We start from the raw sequence: 16,491 nt of genomic DNA, 5'->3' as shown, positions 1-16,491 counted from the left end.
GACTTAGACCGACATTCAAGCTTCCCTGTAGTCTGACTACTACCTGTTTATTTGTTTGGCCTATCTCCTAATAAACCAACCTAGATGCCTAAATGCCCTTTTCCCTTCTATTGTTTATGTCGTGTCACCTGCATAAATTTCCTTTCTACAGAAATCCTTCCACTTGGGGGTAATAGGTTAATTTGTTTTTGTGTTTGCTTTTGTGTTTTTTTCTATTCACATGTACTTTGCTTGTGTTGAGTTACATTCTGACTAGAATTACAGGGCTCAGAAAGTATATGTCATGTTTTCATCTGTCTGTAGCTCCAAGTGTTTTCTCCAAGTAGATTTTTGTTATTCCAGGGTAAAGACCAGATTTTATTTGTTTTCATGCCTTCCATAGAACTTTGAGCAAGTGGCAAGAGATATTTGATGGCAATGTTTCGCAAACTTTAAACCTCATCACAGTCACTTGGAGGGCTTGTGAAAACAGCTTGCTGGGCCCACTTCCAGAATTTCTGGTGTAGAAAACCAGGGATGGAGGCAGAGAATTTGCATTTCCAGCAAGTTTGGGTGATGCTGATGCTGCTAACTCAGGAACCACACTTTAACCTATTATCCTGTGACGGTGTTTTCAAATGTGGTTGATATGGTTGTATATTAGAGTTTCCTTCTGACAGTTAAACAAAAATAAAAAAAAAACAATGAATAAAAATAAAAAAAAAATTAAGGTCAGGACTGTGCCTGACCTTAATCCCAGACAAATTAAAGTTTCTGAGGAGGGGGGCTTTTCTGATAATAATAAAAAGTCAACAACTACAACAGCCACAACTCAGGTGATTTTAATGTGCAGCTAGGGTTAAAATCCATTGCTCTACACAAATAGTGGATGGAGAAGTGGAATTTAGAACAAGAAAACTTGCTTGCTATGAGGCCAGACCAAAGCAAGCGTCACAACTTAATAAGCAGGTGTGAGTTAGAGAGTGCATCCATACCTTACTGTGCTTACAGTTAAGATGCAGATAGTGAATGTTGGGTGGTATCTGAGGTGCTGCTAGTCTTGTAGGTGTTCACAATCCAGGAAGCATAGCTATTAGGGAAGAATTTGGGCATCTGTGAACAAACATGGTCGAGGAAAGTGAAAGATGAGAAAGACAGGTAGATAGATGAGTCCCAGATGAGACTGGGAAAGTGAAACAAGACTAAAGGACACACATCCAATAATGCTTTCAGGATTCCAAAGTAGAAAGGAAGAGGGAGTGCTGAGAGATTCCCATGCATAGGAAACTACTTGGAAGCCATAGGTTTAAGATTATAAGTGAATTTTTGGAGAAAGCATCCAATTTCACCAGACTGGACCAGACTAAGTATGTAATTTCTACCTCATTGAATAAGCAGGTTTGTGGGCAAAAAAGCAAATGAAGCTTCTAGAGACACATTGTAAGAGAACCTTATTTATTCACGAGCAACAGAGAGAGAGAGAGAGAGAGAGAGAGGCAGAGACACAGGCAGAAGTAGAAGCAGGCTCCATGCAGGGAGCCCGACGTGGGACTCGATCCCAGGTCTCTAGGATCACACCCTGGGCTGCAAGTGGCGCTAAACCGCTGCACCACTGGGGCTGCCCCAAAGAGATTTTCTTAAAGCCCATGAGCTTTCTCCAACTCCTTAGTTGCCTTAGTTGAGAAGGCTATTTCCATTGCAAAGATAAGATTTTGCTTTATTCCCAGTTGTTGGCATTAAATTAGTCCCATAGAATGTGTTTGGAGACCAAGTTGATGAGCAGAGATTGTCTAAGTAGCAGGTGCATTAGATTCATTTAATCATTTAAACCACATGGCCTGCACATATTTCAGCTTCCTTAGTTGGGTTGACTTTTATTTGCCAAACACCTATTTGAAGGTGTGCTAAAGTGGATGTCTAATTGATGATACCTGTCAGATTTTATGTTCTATAAATGCCAAGTGCATTTTCCCCAAGTATACTCTGCCCTGATCCATTTTTTCCAAAGTAAGCATTTGAAAGAAATTTAATTCTTTAGAGATTCTAAGGAGGACCTACTTTCTCACAGATATTAGGGTGAAAAGGAGAATTACAATCTCCAGATTCAGCCTAAATCCGTTGTATTCTGAAATCTTGTGAATACAGAGTACAAGGGAGGAAACCTCTGTGTCACCAGTCTAGAGCTCAGGCTACTGCCTCTGGGTGTCTTCTCTCTTCTCTCTCATTAGAAGAGTGTGTGTGTGTGTGTGTGTGTGTCTGTGTATATGTCGGTGCATTCTCTACCTGTGATGGCTTGCATGATGACCTCCCAAAAAATATTTCCACATTTGGAACCCATGAATATGACCTTATTTGGAAAGACTGCAGATGTAGTTTATTTAGGGACCTTGAGATGAGATCATCCTAGATTATGCTGTACATACTAAATCTAATACAAATTGCCCTTATAAGAGACAGAAGAGGAGAAGCCACAGAAGGGAAGGCCATGTGAAGGTAGAGGCAGAGACTAGAGTGATACAGTCAAAGCCAAAGAATGACTGGCACCAAAAGCTGGGAGAGGCAAAGACCAGAATCTCCATAGAGCCTCTGGCAGAAGTTGGCCCTGTGGACACCTTGATTTAGGACTTCTGCTCTCCCCAATTGTGGCAATACCTTTCTATTGTTTTTAAGTCACCCAGTTTGTGGTAATCTGTCACAGAAGCCCTGGAAACTAATATACTTCCTAATAGCAGGGGTGTGAATCAGGGAAGGAGAGGGTAAAAAGAGAAACAAGTTCACTGGCCCTATGAAAGGTCATTTTGTTTTAACATTGTTTCCTCACATCTGTCCTATACTCCAAAGGGGACTTCTGCTGACAACAGATTGTCAACAATGCTTCAATAAGACAGAGCCTTTCTTTATCTCTATCCTAACCTTAAAGCCAAATACAGCTTAGTAGGGCCTGAAGCCAAGGGGATTCTCTGTCGTTGGTCAGTAGGGAGTTTTGAGTTTGTGTGTAGGGTTGTAGCCAAAGTCTTCAGACCTCTGTGGACTAAATAAAGTGCTTTTGATTTAAAAGAACATTCTCTGTGGGGATGCCTGTATACCAGCTTCTCTGTGTAGTGAATAGTTACTTTTTCTATCATAAAATAGTCAGTTAGAAAGATACTTAATCTCCTGGAGGAATCTATAGACTTCCAAGTCTATTTCCCATAGTCTGGTTGATGTTAATAGTGGTGACATAATACCTCTTCTCACTGTTGTTCAGTCTCACTGTGGAATAATCAATATTTATCTCTCAAATATTTTTAGGGAATTAAAAAATAAAATGATTTAAATAAAATAAAATTAAAAAATAAAAAATGATTCTGATCTGGTCCATTTTTAACCTGCCCTTATCATCCCAACTGTCATTCCAACAAAGACTTACCACTTTTCTACATACAAATAAACTGTGTTTGATTAAAAATTTTATTTTATTTTATTTTATTTTTTGATTAAAAATTTTAAATGTTCATGTGCCCACTTGGATCCCCAGGTGAGTAAGCAGCCTAACTAGATTACAGATGAGCCACATGTGGTTAAATGACTCACCTAGTTATATAACATTTGACTCCTTTAATTGTCTTGAATATTCAGTGCTAAGATTTGGAATGTAGCTGCCACTGTGAATGATTTGTGATCACTTAAAAGTGAAGAGAGAAGCAAAGAGCAGGGATCAATTCTGTAAAATGATGAAAACAGTCTGTGGAACCAGGAGCCCAAACTGTAGAGAGGACAATTCAGAAATCCTGTCGTTTGCAAGTGTTGTAGCAGAATTTAAAGCAGACCATATATATTGATAGCCTCTGGGCCAGGTCTGACCTGCACATGTGCCTTTGAAAAATTTAACCAATATTTAAAAAATCAGGATTCATAAGAAAATGAATTTTTCTCTTGAAAAGTTGTGGATGCTATAGCAGTACTGAATTGCCAGGAACTGGGTTATGGAGGCCCTGAATTTGCTTGGCCAATCCCCCAAAGTCAGACATAGTTAGAAGGGGAAAGGCTTATGGACTGCAGTGATTAGGTGAGACTTTGAACCAGTTCATAAGTGAAAACATCTTAAGTTAAGGGGAGGGGATAATAGTGTGAGTCCTATTTTCTAAGGAGTGGATGTGGAAATAAAAAATTAATGTTGATTTTGGTTCCTTTTTCCCCAACTTCCCCACTCTCTGAGCCATCATCTAGTCACTAACTTGATGTTAGATGTTAGATAAGTGATTAATACTCTTGGATTTCTAGTGCCACATACACAAAGCAGGAATAATAATACCTACCTCGGGATGCCTGGGTGGCTCAGTGGTTGAGCACCTGCCTTTGGCTCAGGTCCTGGGATTGAGTCCCACTTTGGGCTCCCCAAGGGGAGCCTACTCCCTCTACCTATGCCTCTGCCTCTCTCTCTCTCTCTCTCTCTCTCTCTCTCTCTATGTTTCATGAATAAATAAATAAAATCTTAAAGAAAAAAATACCTACCTCATAGGGTTTTTGTAAAGACTGAATAATAGAATGTATGGTAAGCATATACCATGAATGGAACATAATCAGCACTTATATAGTAACCATTATTGTGCTTGTTATTATTCACAAAGTGATATTACTTGCCATTAATGACTTTGGAAATGGAGGGTTCAAACAAAGAACAAGATGTTGAATGGCATAGGGAACCAGTACCTTTAGAAATAATAGGAAAGTTAGTTACTGCTATACTGCACTAGCCCTTGAAAAAAATGTGTAGTGTTTAAAGAAATTGCCTGCTAAACTTCTGTATGGCTTCAGTAAAAAAAATTATGTTCCATTTTCACAGCATGAAAGAAGCAGTTAAAGCAAGAAAAGTGCATTTAGAAGTTTGAAGAGTGCAAGTGTCTGATGGGTTGAGAAATGAGATTAACCCTTCACTGACTAGTGCTCCATTTTCTGTCAGAGTAAATTCGTTAGGAAAAAAGTGTTATGATGGCTCATGGGAGCAAAATAGTGACAGTGTCCTCTTGGTTGTTTTATTTCACCCCGAGGTCCATTGTTTTGTCAAAAGAAGCTACCTTTCCTAGTCAATCTGCTTTTTGGTAAGATTTTTCTTAAAGTATGCAGTTGACATAATTAAGTGTGGTTTTGAGGTTACCTTGTATATTCCAAGGTGAGACCTCCATAGGATCTAATTATTTTTTTTTCATTGAAAAGATGTTTCACAGACAGAAGCTATAGATCAAGACTCATTACAAAGGTATCTCATTATTTTTAATGAGCAATTCCATTATTTCTGACTCTGCTGAGAGCAGGACATAATTCTGTTAAGGAGAGAATCTTGTTAAAATTTCTTAGTCAGAAACATAGAGCTTCCAGTCAAACTCTGCAGTCCCGAATACTAAGTTTAAAGACATAATACTATATGTCTATGTGGGCTTCACAAAGGTGTGATGATATAGGGAGCATACTTCCTTTGAAGAAATAATTAGATATTGTGTGATTCAGTGTTATTTATAGGTCTTTGAAATTCTAAAAATGAGCAATTTTTAGCAAACATTCTTAGTATTTAAATTCATTGAACTAGTCAAAAATTAATCATCTGATAACCCAAAGATTTTGTTTGGGGTCTTAGAAATCCTTATTTTCTTCCTGACTTTTGGGATCTATCTCTTGTTAAAATTTAGATATGTAATGAGTTCATCTAAAAATTTATGGAACAAGATCAGTAAAAGGAAAGAAAGAAAGGGGGTCATATATTTTTAGGGCAGGGGAAAGAATGATTTACAGAAGAGAAGAAGATAAAACTGAACAGAGAAGGGAAAAATAATGTTCACATAAATTGCTTATCACTGATACCCTGAAAGTGAACCATCTTGTAGTAAATACCTCCAATCTATTGTTCCCATAGCCTACAAAAGGAGAAAGGAACCCAAGTGTAATTCAACACTTGTTATTGTATTATGCTTAGTGATAAGGATATGTGGGAAATAAGCAAATATTTCTGTTTAAAATTATAGAGTGTGTTTGTACGTGGACGTGAGTGGTGCGGGATGTGTGTGGTGCAGGAGACTCTATGAAGAAGAATAGTAGGAATGAGTAGGTGAGAATGTAGTAATTATAATTATAATAGAGAAGAAAGGCATACAAGCTGTTTCATGATAGCTTAATTCCATTTGTATTTTGCAAACAGAATGATGCCCTCCAAAGGTAAAGGTTTTAAAGACTTAAGTACAAAGAGTTATTCAGCCTAAGAGGTCAAACCAAGTTAAGAGAAAATAAAAACAAAAGCAAACCGAACAAAAAGAGCAAACAACAACAGAAACAAAGATAAAATCAAGTATATAAACATTGTTTTTACCTCAAACTCTTTGTGGAAAACTCTGCTTATGGGAAGATTGTAAACCTGGACCTTTCAGGGATCTGAAGGGCCCATGGAGTTGGTACCAGGTCTCCAAACCAGGAAGGTTAATGTATAATTTCAATTTCCTGGTAATTCTTCATAGGCCCAGACTTATACCTGTTAAGATCCAAAGATATAATAAAAGTTTTATCAGAAAATTTGTAATATACACAATTCTATTTCTATTTCCAAGTTCTTTCTTTCTTTCCCTGTGGTCATTAATAGGCACTAGTGTTTTGTTTTGTTTTTTTTCTTAAAGGATTTCTGTCAGCTTTAAACTTAACGTTGACCAGAAATTGGCATTTCCCCCCAAGTGTTTTAAATCGAAACATTTCAGTGCACCTTTTCCTAACTGGTCATAATTTAATTTGATAACTTACACAATGGCCATATTAGTTATTAGTTGCTATTATTGGAGTTTTGTACACTTACTCAAATAAGCTTGCCAGACCTATATACACATTATTTTCAATGTTTTTTCTTTTCTCTATAATTTAAAGTCATAAACTAAAAATAATTGTTTCTTTAAACATAGTTTAAGAATAACCCATTGTGAGAAGAAAGGTATAATTATCATTCAACATATTATTTTTACCAAATAGCATGTTACTAAATTTGATAAAATTTTTTGTGCATGATATATGTGAGACCAACTCATATTAAGTAATGCTTTGATCAGATGTATTAACGTGTGAAAAGTTTGTTCAGCTTGTTGGTGTTTTATGAAATTCAAGTACAATTTGATTCATGCGTAATCAGTTTGGGCTTAAAAACTCATACATTTATTTACTCTGTAAATATTATTTAAAACTATGTTATGTGCAAGATGTTATATCATTGCTAAAGTTTACCAAGATGTATCAGGTTTCTTCCCCTAAAGAAATTACAGTCTATCATATTCATACATATACCCATACATGATGGCATTCAAAAATCCACTCACAAAAAGTGGAAAAGGTAAGCAGACTTTTACAACAAGAATAAAGGATGTATTGAACATCAATCTCCGGATGTATCCCATAGCTTGTCATGTATACCTTGTTGTTTTTTTTAACCTGCTATTGAGTGAAATTATTAAGCCTTCTAGAATATGGACAGTGATTTGTGTCAGACTTCTTGAAATGCCTCTGACCAGGGAATGTGTGTAGCTGGAGGGTCTCAGTGTCCCTTTCAGATAAACAGATATAAGAGATTATGGATAGTTCAAAACTCTCTAGTAAAGAAATACGTAAAACACAAAATTTAGCAGTGAATGACCCAATGAATTGTAATAGGGTGATGGAAAGACCCACTTAACTGAAACTAGTGTCTGCTCTCTGCCATGGTTTGACATATTAGGGATGGTGCCTCATTTCTGAGTTTTAAAAAATTCCCATATCAAATTGGGTTTGGTATCAGATCCGGATATTCTATTTTTCCTTTTTATGAGTTGGCCGAACATTGATGATTGATTCAAAAACCAGTTATCCAAGAGCCCATCCACTGTCTCCTATAGCAGTGTTCCATTTATTAAAAGTAAAAATCATATATTAGGAGCTCTGGCAGATTAAGTTTGGCCCCCAGCAAAGATATGCTGAAGTCCTAATCTCCAGTGCTATAAATGCCTCTGTATTTGGAAACAGGAACTTTTCAGAGGCAATTAAGCAAAAATGAGATTACATTGGATTAGAGTGGTCCCTAAATCTAATGATTAGTATCCTTATACGGAGAGAAAAACTTAGAGACACCTAAGTACACATATCCACAGGGAAGGAGTCCATGTGCAAATGGAAAAATGGAAGCAGTATAGCCAAAAGCCAAGTAACACCCAGGGCTGCCATCGACCACTAGAGGTAGCTGGGAAAGAGCATGGAACAGATTTCTCCCACAGAGCCTTCAGGAAAACATGACCTACCAATACCTTGGCTTCAAATTTCTAGAACCATGAGAGAGTAAGTTTCTCTTTTAGGTCACTCAGTTAGTGGTACTTTGTTACAGCAACTCTAGGTAACTGATACAGGAGTGAAGAAAAAGGAGAAGGACATGAGTAGGCTATGCCATGTTTCCTGCCTGACCACTGTCTTCAGGAGATGGACATTTATGTTAAGAGGTTTCAAATCAAATATGCTTAATATTAACATCTACGTGTGTTCTCTGGAGAAAATCATGATGCTGTATTTTATTTTATTATTTTATTTTATTTTATTTTATTTATTTATTTATTTATTTATTTATTTATTTATTTATTTGAATAATTATATTTTTTTCACTGGCCTCTGCTTAGATACTCTGGAAAGGGAGATTTGTGTGAATACTGTCTTATTAAAAATCAATGACCCTGCAGTGACCCACTGTCACCTGCAACTCTGATCCTGGGTTTGAGACAAGGTACCCTGGCTAGATCTTGGACATGAGATCTAGATTTACTCAATATCTAGTGTGGCTTGGCCAAGTGTTTCTTAGAGCAAAGGACTTGGAGACAGTAGACTCTAATTTGATTCCTAACTTTGTAACTTTTTGGAAAGTGCCCTTGTTCTTGCTGAGGAAACTTTCCAGACCTCATCAGTAACAGGAGGGTTTATGTAGGAGGTCCCTTTCAGTTTTCTGATTCAATGACTTAGTAAGTGAATAATTTCCTTAAAGTCACTCGTAAAGAATCTGAGTTATGCAACTAGAATTTACAGTTTACTCACCTACAAGTTTAGGCTTTCAAATAATTTTAATAAGCTCTTGTTGAATTATGAAGTTTATTTTATTTCTGTTTTGTTTTAAATGAACTGCAACTCTCACTCTTAGATGATTTTGCTAAGAATAAAGGGAAAGGCAGTAATTTGAATTTCAGATTTCTATCCCATCAAATATGAAATGAATATTTAAAGATGAACAATAAAATTAGGCCACATTTTTGAAAAATATTTCTGCTTCCTAAAGTCAGAATTATACAGCCACGACCTTTAAATAAAATACAGAGTTTCAGATAAATGCAATACTTGTAGATTATAGTTTCTGGAGAATTCTGCCCAAAGTGATATATGCCCATTCATCTTTCCTTTCAAAGAAAAAAAAATCTTTAAGTCAGATGAGTGTTCTAGAATGCTAAAATAATATGAGTGGCTCCACTCTTCCGTGTTAATATGGATTTCCCCCAAAGGTTTATAATCTTTGATGTCCAGTCATGCTTGACTTGGCATTTAAAAATTCTCCAGTAGATTTGCATCGGAATATGATTAACTGCTAGGCATTCTGGAAAGAACATGGGGCTGCTTGTTTTTGCTTTCTCTTTAGATCAGATGCTATACTGAGTGATGTATTACTGACAATATCAAGGTAAATGGAGGCAGAAACAAGGTAAATGTAGTTTCCCATGGCAAATTTGATTTTATTTGAGATATCATAATGTATTATAATATGTCAGTCTACAAATTGGGGCATATGTGTTAATGTCATGAAAGCATCAGTGAAAAATAAACCAAATTTTATAACATAATTGTATGGGGTGATTATCACATAATTTGTATGGTAAAAGAGGAGAGAGGCAGTGTCCCTAGAAGGATTCAGACAATACAAGTCAACACATAGCATTTCTCCATCTTTAGTTATCTTCTCACATCTCACCTCACCCACATTCATTAGCTAAATAACTCATGGCTCCCTGTTTCTTTCTCTTTTTTTAAAAAAAATATTTATTTATGTATGTATGTATGTATGTATTTATTTATTTACTTATTTATTTATTTATGATAGAGAGAGAGAGGCAGAGACACAGGAGGAGGGAGAAGCAGGCTCCATGCCGGGAGCCTGACGTAGGACTCGATCCTGGGACTCCAGGATCGCGCCCTGGGCCAAAGGCAGGCGCCAAACCACTGAGCCACCCAGGGATCCCCTCCCTGTTTCTTTTATGCATATATTTTATTCTGCTGCCCAAATGTAGTGCAAATCCATCTTTAACTGATACAATAAAAGCACAAGAGAGATACAGGGCATTTTTAACTCAGTATTGACTCCTTGGCATTTGGATGCTCAGTAGTGTCATGTACTTTCCAAAAATGTGGACAATGGTAAGGTTTTTGCTATGTGTGTTCCAGCAACACTGTGAAAACATCTCTTTCTCAATGAAATAATGACACAGTAATGAAGATTCTTGCTGCATAATGAGCCCAGGGGCTAACAAAGGAGCTTAGTCATTAAAAGCTTGGGCTCTCCAGAACCACACTACCTGGATTTACTCAGCGCTGCTACTTACTAGCTGTGTGACCTTGAACAGTTTACTTAATCTCTCTGCAGATTGCACATCATAAAAAGTAGAATGGGAATGATAAAAGGACCTTCCTCTGAGGACTGAGTTAATACATGTAAAGCCCTTAGAAGAATATCCTTAACATTATAAGTACTTGATAAATCATAGTTGTTATTAATGAGTTTAAATATAGGTAAGAGAAGTAATCTGGGGGAATGAGCATAAGTGTGTATCATCTGCAAACATCCCAAGGAACAATTACATTAAATTCTACAGTTCAATCTTGCTGGTTGGTTATTTTAAACTTAGGGTACCAACTTCAAGATTCTCATTGTGTTTGGCCAACCCAGAGCATGTTAAACTGAATTTTGATTATCTATATTTTTTGCATCCATAACTAGCTTTTTCAGAGCTGGTCTGTGGAACTCAGGCAGCACATGGAAGTGAAATTCTAAACTTCTTTACTTCCCTCTCACTGAAGAAGCACAAGAAGCACATGGATAAATGTAAAGCTAGCAGAAGAGTCATAACAGCTTTGACAGACTCAAAAGTATAACTGAGTAGGGACTGATCATCTTATTGGAAGCATTTGTCATCCCAGCTACAATCAGAAGAATGAAGAGGAACAGCAGCTCAGGGCGGACAAAGGATGCTATAGAGGGGGTCTGGACTCCCCTGACGTAGAATAGACTTCCTCCAAATTTATAAGAATATATTTCATGACATAGTAGTCAAGAGAAAACACAGGCTGAATAATGTGTCTGAACGCTGTGACATATTTTGCCCTGTTGGATGTAGACTTATAAGTAGGCTCCACAGATGAGAGAAACCAATACAAAGTTAAGAAGGTGATGTCCTGCTGTTTGAGATAGGACAAAGGTCTGTCTTTCATGAGCCCCCACTTAACCGCCTCACCAAGTGCAGCTTCTCTATATCCCTGTCCTTCCACCCCTTCCACCCACAGTATCTCACCCAAAAGGGATATGAGCTATTATATTTCTGTATACTTTTTCTCCTCCATCATTTTTTTTTTTGCTTATGATGCTGCCCACAAGTGCTATAAGAGATATAATGCAAGACTCTTCCTTAAATGCAAAATGCTGTCTGTTAACACTTCCTTGCTTCTAAGCAAAGGTAGAAGGACCCCATGGCTTCTTCACATTTATTAAAGATAGAAAGGCAGATGTCTTTTGGAATGCCAGGACTAAACTTGTGTAAGACAGTCCTTACACAAAATTTTTATCACCTTATCTATCACCTGATGAGGGAAATTCATTTGGAATCTGTACAGATACCAGGGACACTGGCATTCTTAGTGTGCTGCAATTCCTAGAAATACAAGCTTTGTGAGGCCAAGAACATGTGCTTATTCCAATGGACTTGAACAGACTAATATACTGGAGAAGCAGTGGAATTCAGCTGCCCTCACTCACATCAGTTATTGCATTCTGTTCATTCAGTAATATATTTTTAAACGGGGGCAAGTGGAGTATGGGGGAGTTATTTTTGCTTTAGCAGCCCAATTAGAATAGTAAACTCATGGTTCTGGCCTTCTGAGACTCTACATATCCCTAAACTTGAACAGAATTGGAGTTCGTAATATATAGCTGATCAGGTCAGAACCAGTATTACATTTAAATGAAAACTCAGCATTTGTAGGCTTGTACAATACTAAGTTTTAGTATAAATATGATACTAGTTTTTGTGACTTATCTTCAGGATTTAGAGTTTAACTCATCACCAAGCACTTCGTCTGTATTATAACTATCTCACTTGTGTTTCTGTCTCCAATGCATAGCCTAATTGTAGACATCTATTAGGCATTTAGCTTTCTTTTACAGGGGAATGAATGAATATATGAATATAAAATTAATATTCTATTTTATACAAACATTCCAGTGAGCAGATTACAAGTATAAAAAGCAGAAAAAGCTAAATACATTGTGATTTTCTCTCATATTCTATTTCTAAAGTGGGCATAATTTGGCTGTTTTGAAAAAGAACACCAGGGAAGAAAATGATATGTCATTTCCTTTTAGCAGAGGTGGCAACTGCTTTTTATTTTATTTTATTTTATTTTATTTTATTTTATTTTATTTTATTATTTTATTTTATTTTATTTTATTTTATTATTTATTACTTTTTAAAAAGATTTTATGTATTTATTCATGAGAGACACAGAGAGAGGAGAAGCAGAGACACAGGCAGAGGGAGAAGCAGGCTCCATGCAGGGAGCCCGATGTGGGACTCGATCTGGGGTCTCCAAGATCACACCCTCATCTGAAGGCAGAGCTAAACCGCTGAGCCACCTGGGCTGCCCATATTTATTACTTTTGAGTATAAAAACATGAAGATCTAAACCTACTAGTAGGAGCCATATGGTGAGTGTTCATCAAAGACCCAGAGTCTTCTAGTTTTGACTATAAGAGGAGAATTTAGTGTCTAGTCTCTCTGCTGCACTCAGATATGTTAGAATTAAGTAAGTGAGCATATTTTTAATGTTGAAAGCTACATTGTACAACTGTGGAAGGGAGACAGAACTAGAGAGAGCCAGATATGAAAGTACCTTGTAGTTTATGTGTGAGTCTCCTTATCCCCCAACCATGAAACTGTAGCTAGGGAGAGATGGCTATATAACATATCTATGCAACTAACTTGGGCTCATCATGGAAAATAGGTATATAATATAGTAAATAAAAAGTAAAAGACTAAATTTTGTATGTGCTTTCATTATAACTACAAAAAATTTTACTCATGACTAGTTTTTTTTTTTTTCATTTTTTCAAGCACCGTCCTACACAGACACTAGAAAACATTTTTATAAAGAGCCAGATAGTAATTTGTTTTAGCTTTGCAGGACAAGAAGCCTTGTAGCATGAAAGTAGCCATAGACATTATGTCAGTACATGAACATGTTCAGGGACTGTGCAAAATAAGAAAAGGCTAGATTTGGTCTAACGGGCCACAGTTAGACCACCCATGTTTTCTTCTTTTGACAGATGTTTACTTATCAAACAAATGTTACATACCAGGTGTTGTGTTACATCCTGGGATACAAAGGTAAATACAATCTGATCGTTGTGTTCAACTGTATCCAAGTCCAACCTATAGTCATTGCCTTATTTTTAAAGTCATCCATGAATTAATTTTCTCTATATCTTGTTGACATCTTTCTAGTTGATATAACCTGAAGAATAGGCTGGCTCCTTCTTTCAACATGCTTTGAGAGTCTAGGGAAGAAACAAATGCAAATGAGTAAGGAAACTTTGAGCCTATGTGAATAATAATTCTTCACTGAATATAAATTACCGTCAAAGTATGTGGTTACTACTATTGCTCAGCTCTGCAAAGGAGGAACAGAACTCAGTGTTAATGTTGAAATTTGCCTTCAAAGACAATGGAGTCAGTGAACTACAGAATCCTTGCGATCCTTATGGAATATTCATGCTTGGCAAATCCCACTCTGTGTATTATTATTGCTCAAAGAGTGCTCAGGGAATATTGAGTAAATGCTGCTAGAGAGGAGATAAGACTTCAGAAAAGAAGAGTGCAAATAGAAACGTACATTTTTACAAAGGACTAAATTGTATGAGTGCTAATAAGAATGCAATCTAAGTTTAATCAGGAGTACCTTGTAGAAGTGGGATAAGTACAAATCTAAAACATTCTGATGGCTTTGCCAGAGGATGTTCTACATGCTAAACTTGGGCAAAAATTCTTATCAAATAATGTTGTGAGTTTTTAAAATATTGAATAAGTATACACTGATTATCTTTTGTGCCCAGTAGTCAGTGACTTCCTGAGGTTTGAGGGAACGAAATATTACTTTTTGCCCAATGGGAGGTGGTCCAGTGGGGATTTAACATTCTCACATAGAATGTTGGTCATGAGCTTGCTTTTCACCACATGGAGATTTTGTTAGCTTTCCAGGTCAGATGAGTCTAAGTAGCAGAAGAAAAACCACCCCCAAATCCTTTCCATCCCACATGAAATCATGCCTTAAAACTGAACAGTATATTATAGAGACATTTGCACTCAGAGACACAGCTTGTTCTCAGAAGGCAAATTAAGTTTAAAGTTCTTTCAAAGTGATAAAGAGCAGGTTAAGCCTGCTGGTCCCATGATGTTTTAAAGCTATGCACATTTTTCTCCTGCTTAAGGATTTACAAAGTGTTCACCATCTTGTATCCTTATAACATTGATAAGTTTATCTTTGGCAAAAGACTCTATGCATTCAGTGCTCATCACTCTGTTGCATTATTTTGAAGGACCATTAGAGAGAATGCACATCTGGGCTGCATCACAACTTCCCAGGCTTGTGACCATGGGATTGCGGCCAAGCCTCTTATTTTCTTTATTTCTAATAGTGGATAAAAGTAGTACTTACTTGTACTCCTGGGTGGCACAGTCGGTTAAGCATCAGACCCTTGATTCCAGCTCAGGATATAATCTTGGGGTCAAAAGATCAAGCCCTGGTTAGGGCTCCCTGCTCAGCAGGAAGTCTGCTTGAGATCCTCTCCCTCTTCCTCTCCCCCCCCCCACTGGCTCTCTCTCTCTCTCTCAAATAAATCTTTTTTTTTTTTTTTTAAGGTAGTACTTTATTGGGCTGCTAGAGTAAAGGTAGGTAAAACATTTGAAGTACCTGAAAGATAACATCTTTTCATAGAAATTAGGAACTATTACTTGGAATACCAATAAAAATATATTTATGATTAGCAAAAGTTCAAGCAACAATTCAGTCCTTGTGCTTATTATTCTGAAATTGATTTCTAAACTTTTCCTGAATTATCAGCATGCTAATAAGACATTGGACATAACTAACAGTCCTGGAGGAAAAACTTGGACATTTTTCTTCTTTTAAAACTTATTTTGTCATTTGGCATGGTCTGACACTAATGATTTTTAGTTTAGAGGGAGAATTCTTCACATAGTATGTAGCCATATCATTCATCGACCAAATAGAGTCATTTGTAAAAGTAAAAAGGTTATTAAAACAATTAAATTCCATAATTTTTAGAATATTTATTGACTAATACAATGGATTTATTGATTTTGTAGATCTATCTGATAATTATATTCAAAAACTATTTTCAGAAATAAAATTCTTTCTAAAAATAAAATGCAGATGCTTAACCGACTGAGCTCCTCAGAGCTCCCATTTTCAAACTTTAATCAAATTCTTATTTATATCTGTTTCATACCATATTGCTAGTATGTTTCTGAAGAATGTATATTCATTCACACTATTGTCTTATTTAACTTATTTTTCAAGGGCACCTGGGCGGCTCAGTTAGTTAAGCATGTGCCTTCAGCTCAGGTCATGATCTCAGGGTCCTGGGATTGAGCCCCACATCTGGCCCTCTGTTCAGGGGCAAGTCTACTTCTTCTTCCCCCTGTTTCTGTGATCTTTCTTGCTCTCTCAAATAAATAAATAAAATCTTAAATAAATTATGTTTCATAAAAATATGAAATCTTCAAAAATATATAATTTTCAAAGTTGCATTTTGTGGCTAATACATTTGAAATTATTAATATCTTCTATTGACTATCTTTGTAGATCATAATATATTGAATTAAGAATGTACTTCTTTTTTTACATATGCTAAACTCACTCCTAGTTGTGAATCAGTTTTTTAAGATAAATCTCTCTGTGTATGTATTCTTTTTGGTTCTATTTCTCTAGAAAACCCTAATACAAACATAACAAACTTTTTAAAGCTCTATTTTTTAAAAGATTTTATTTATTCTCTCATGAATACACAGAGAGGCAGAGACATAGGCAGAGGGAGAAGCAGGCTCCCTGTGGGGAGCCCAATGGGGGACTCGATCCCAGGACCCATGGATCACAACCTAAGCTGAAAGCAGACCCTCAACCACTGAGCTGCCCAGGGGCCCCTAAAGCTCTACTTTATTT

At 36.6% G+C, this 16,491-nt stretch overlaps 1 protein-coding gene across 2 annotated transcripts in view; it reads left to right on the top strand.

Annotated features, from left to right (window-relative positions):
* The window catches only part of DPP10 (dipeptidyl peptidase like 10), a 1,276,525-nt gene that overhangs the window by 204,020 nt on the left and 1,056,014 nt on the right, over positions 1 to 16,491 (top strand). The gene's annotated exons all lie outside the window — the stretch shown is intronic.

The sequence above is a fragment of the Canis lupus genome, chromosome 19, assembly GCF_011100685.1.
Source record: "Canis lupus familiaris isolate Mischka breed German Shepherd chromosome 19, alternate assembly UU_Cfam_GSD_1.0, whole genome shotgun sequence".
NCBI classification, from domain to species: domain Eukaryota; kingdom Metazoa; phylum Chordata; class Mammalia; order Carnivora; family Canidae; genus Canis; species Canis lupus.
Note: the sequence above shows the minus strand (reverse complement) of the source record. Positions and strands in the feature narration are given on the sequence as shown.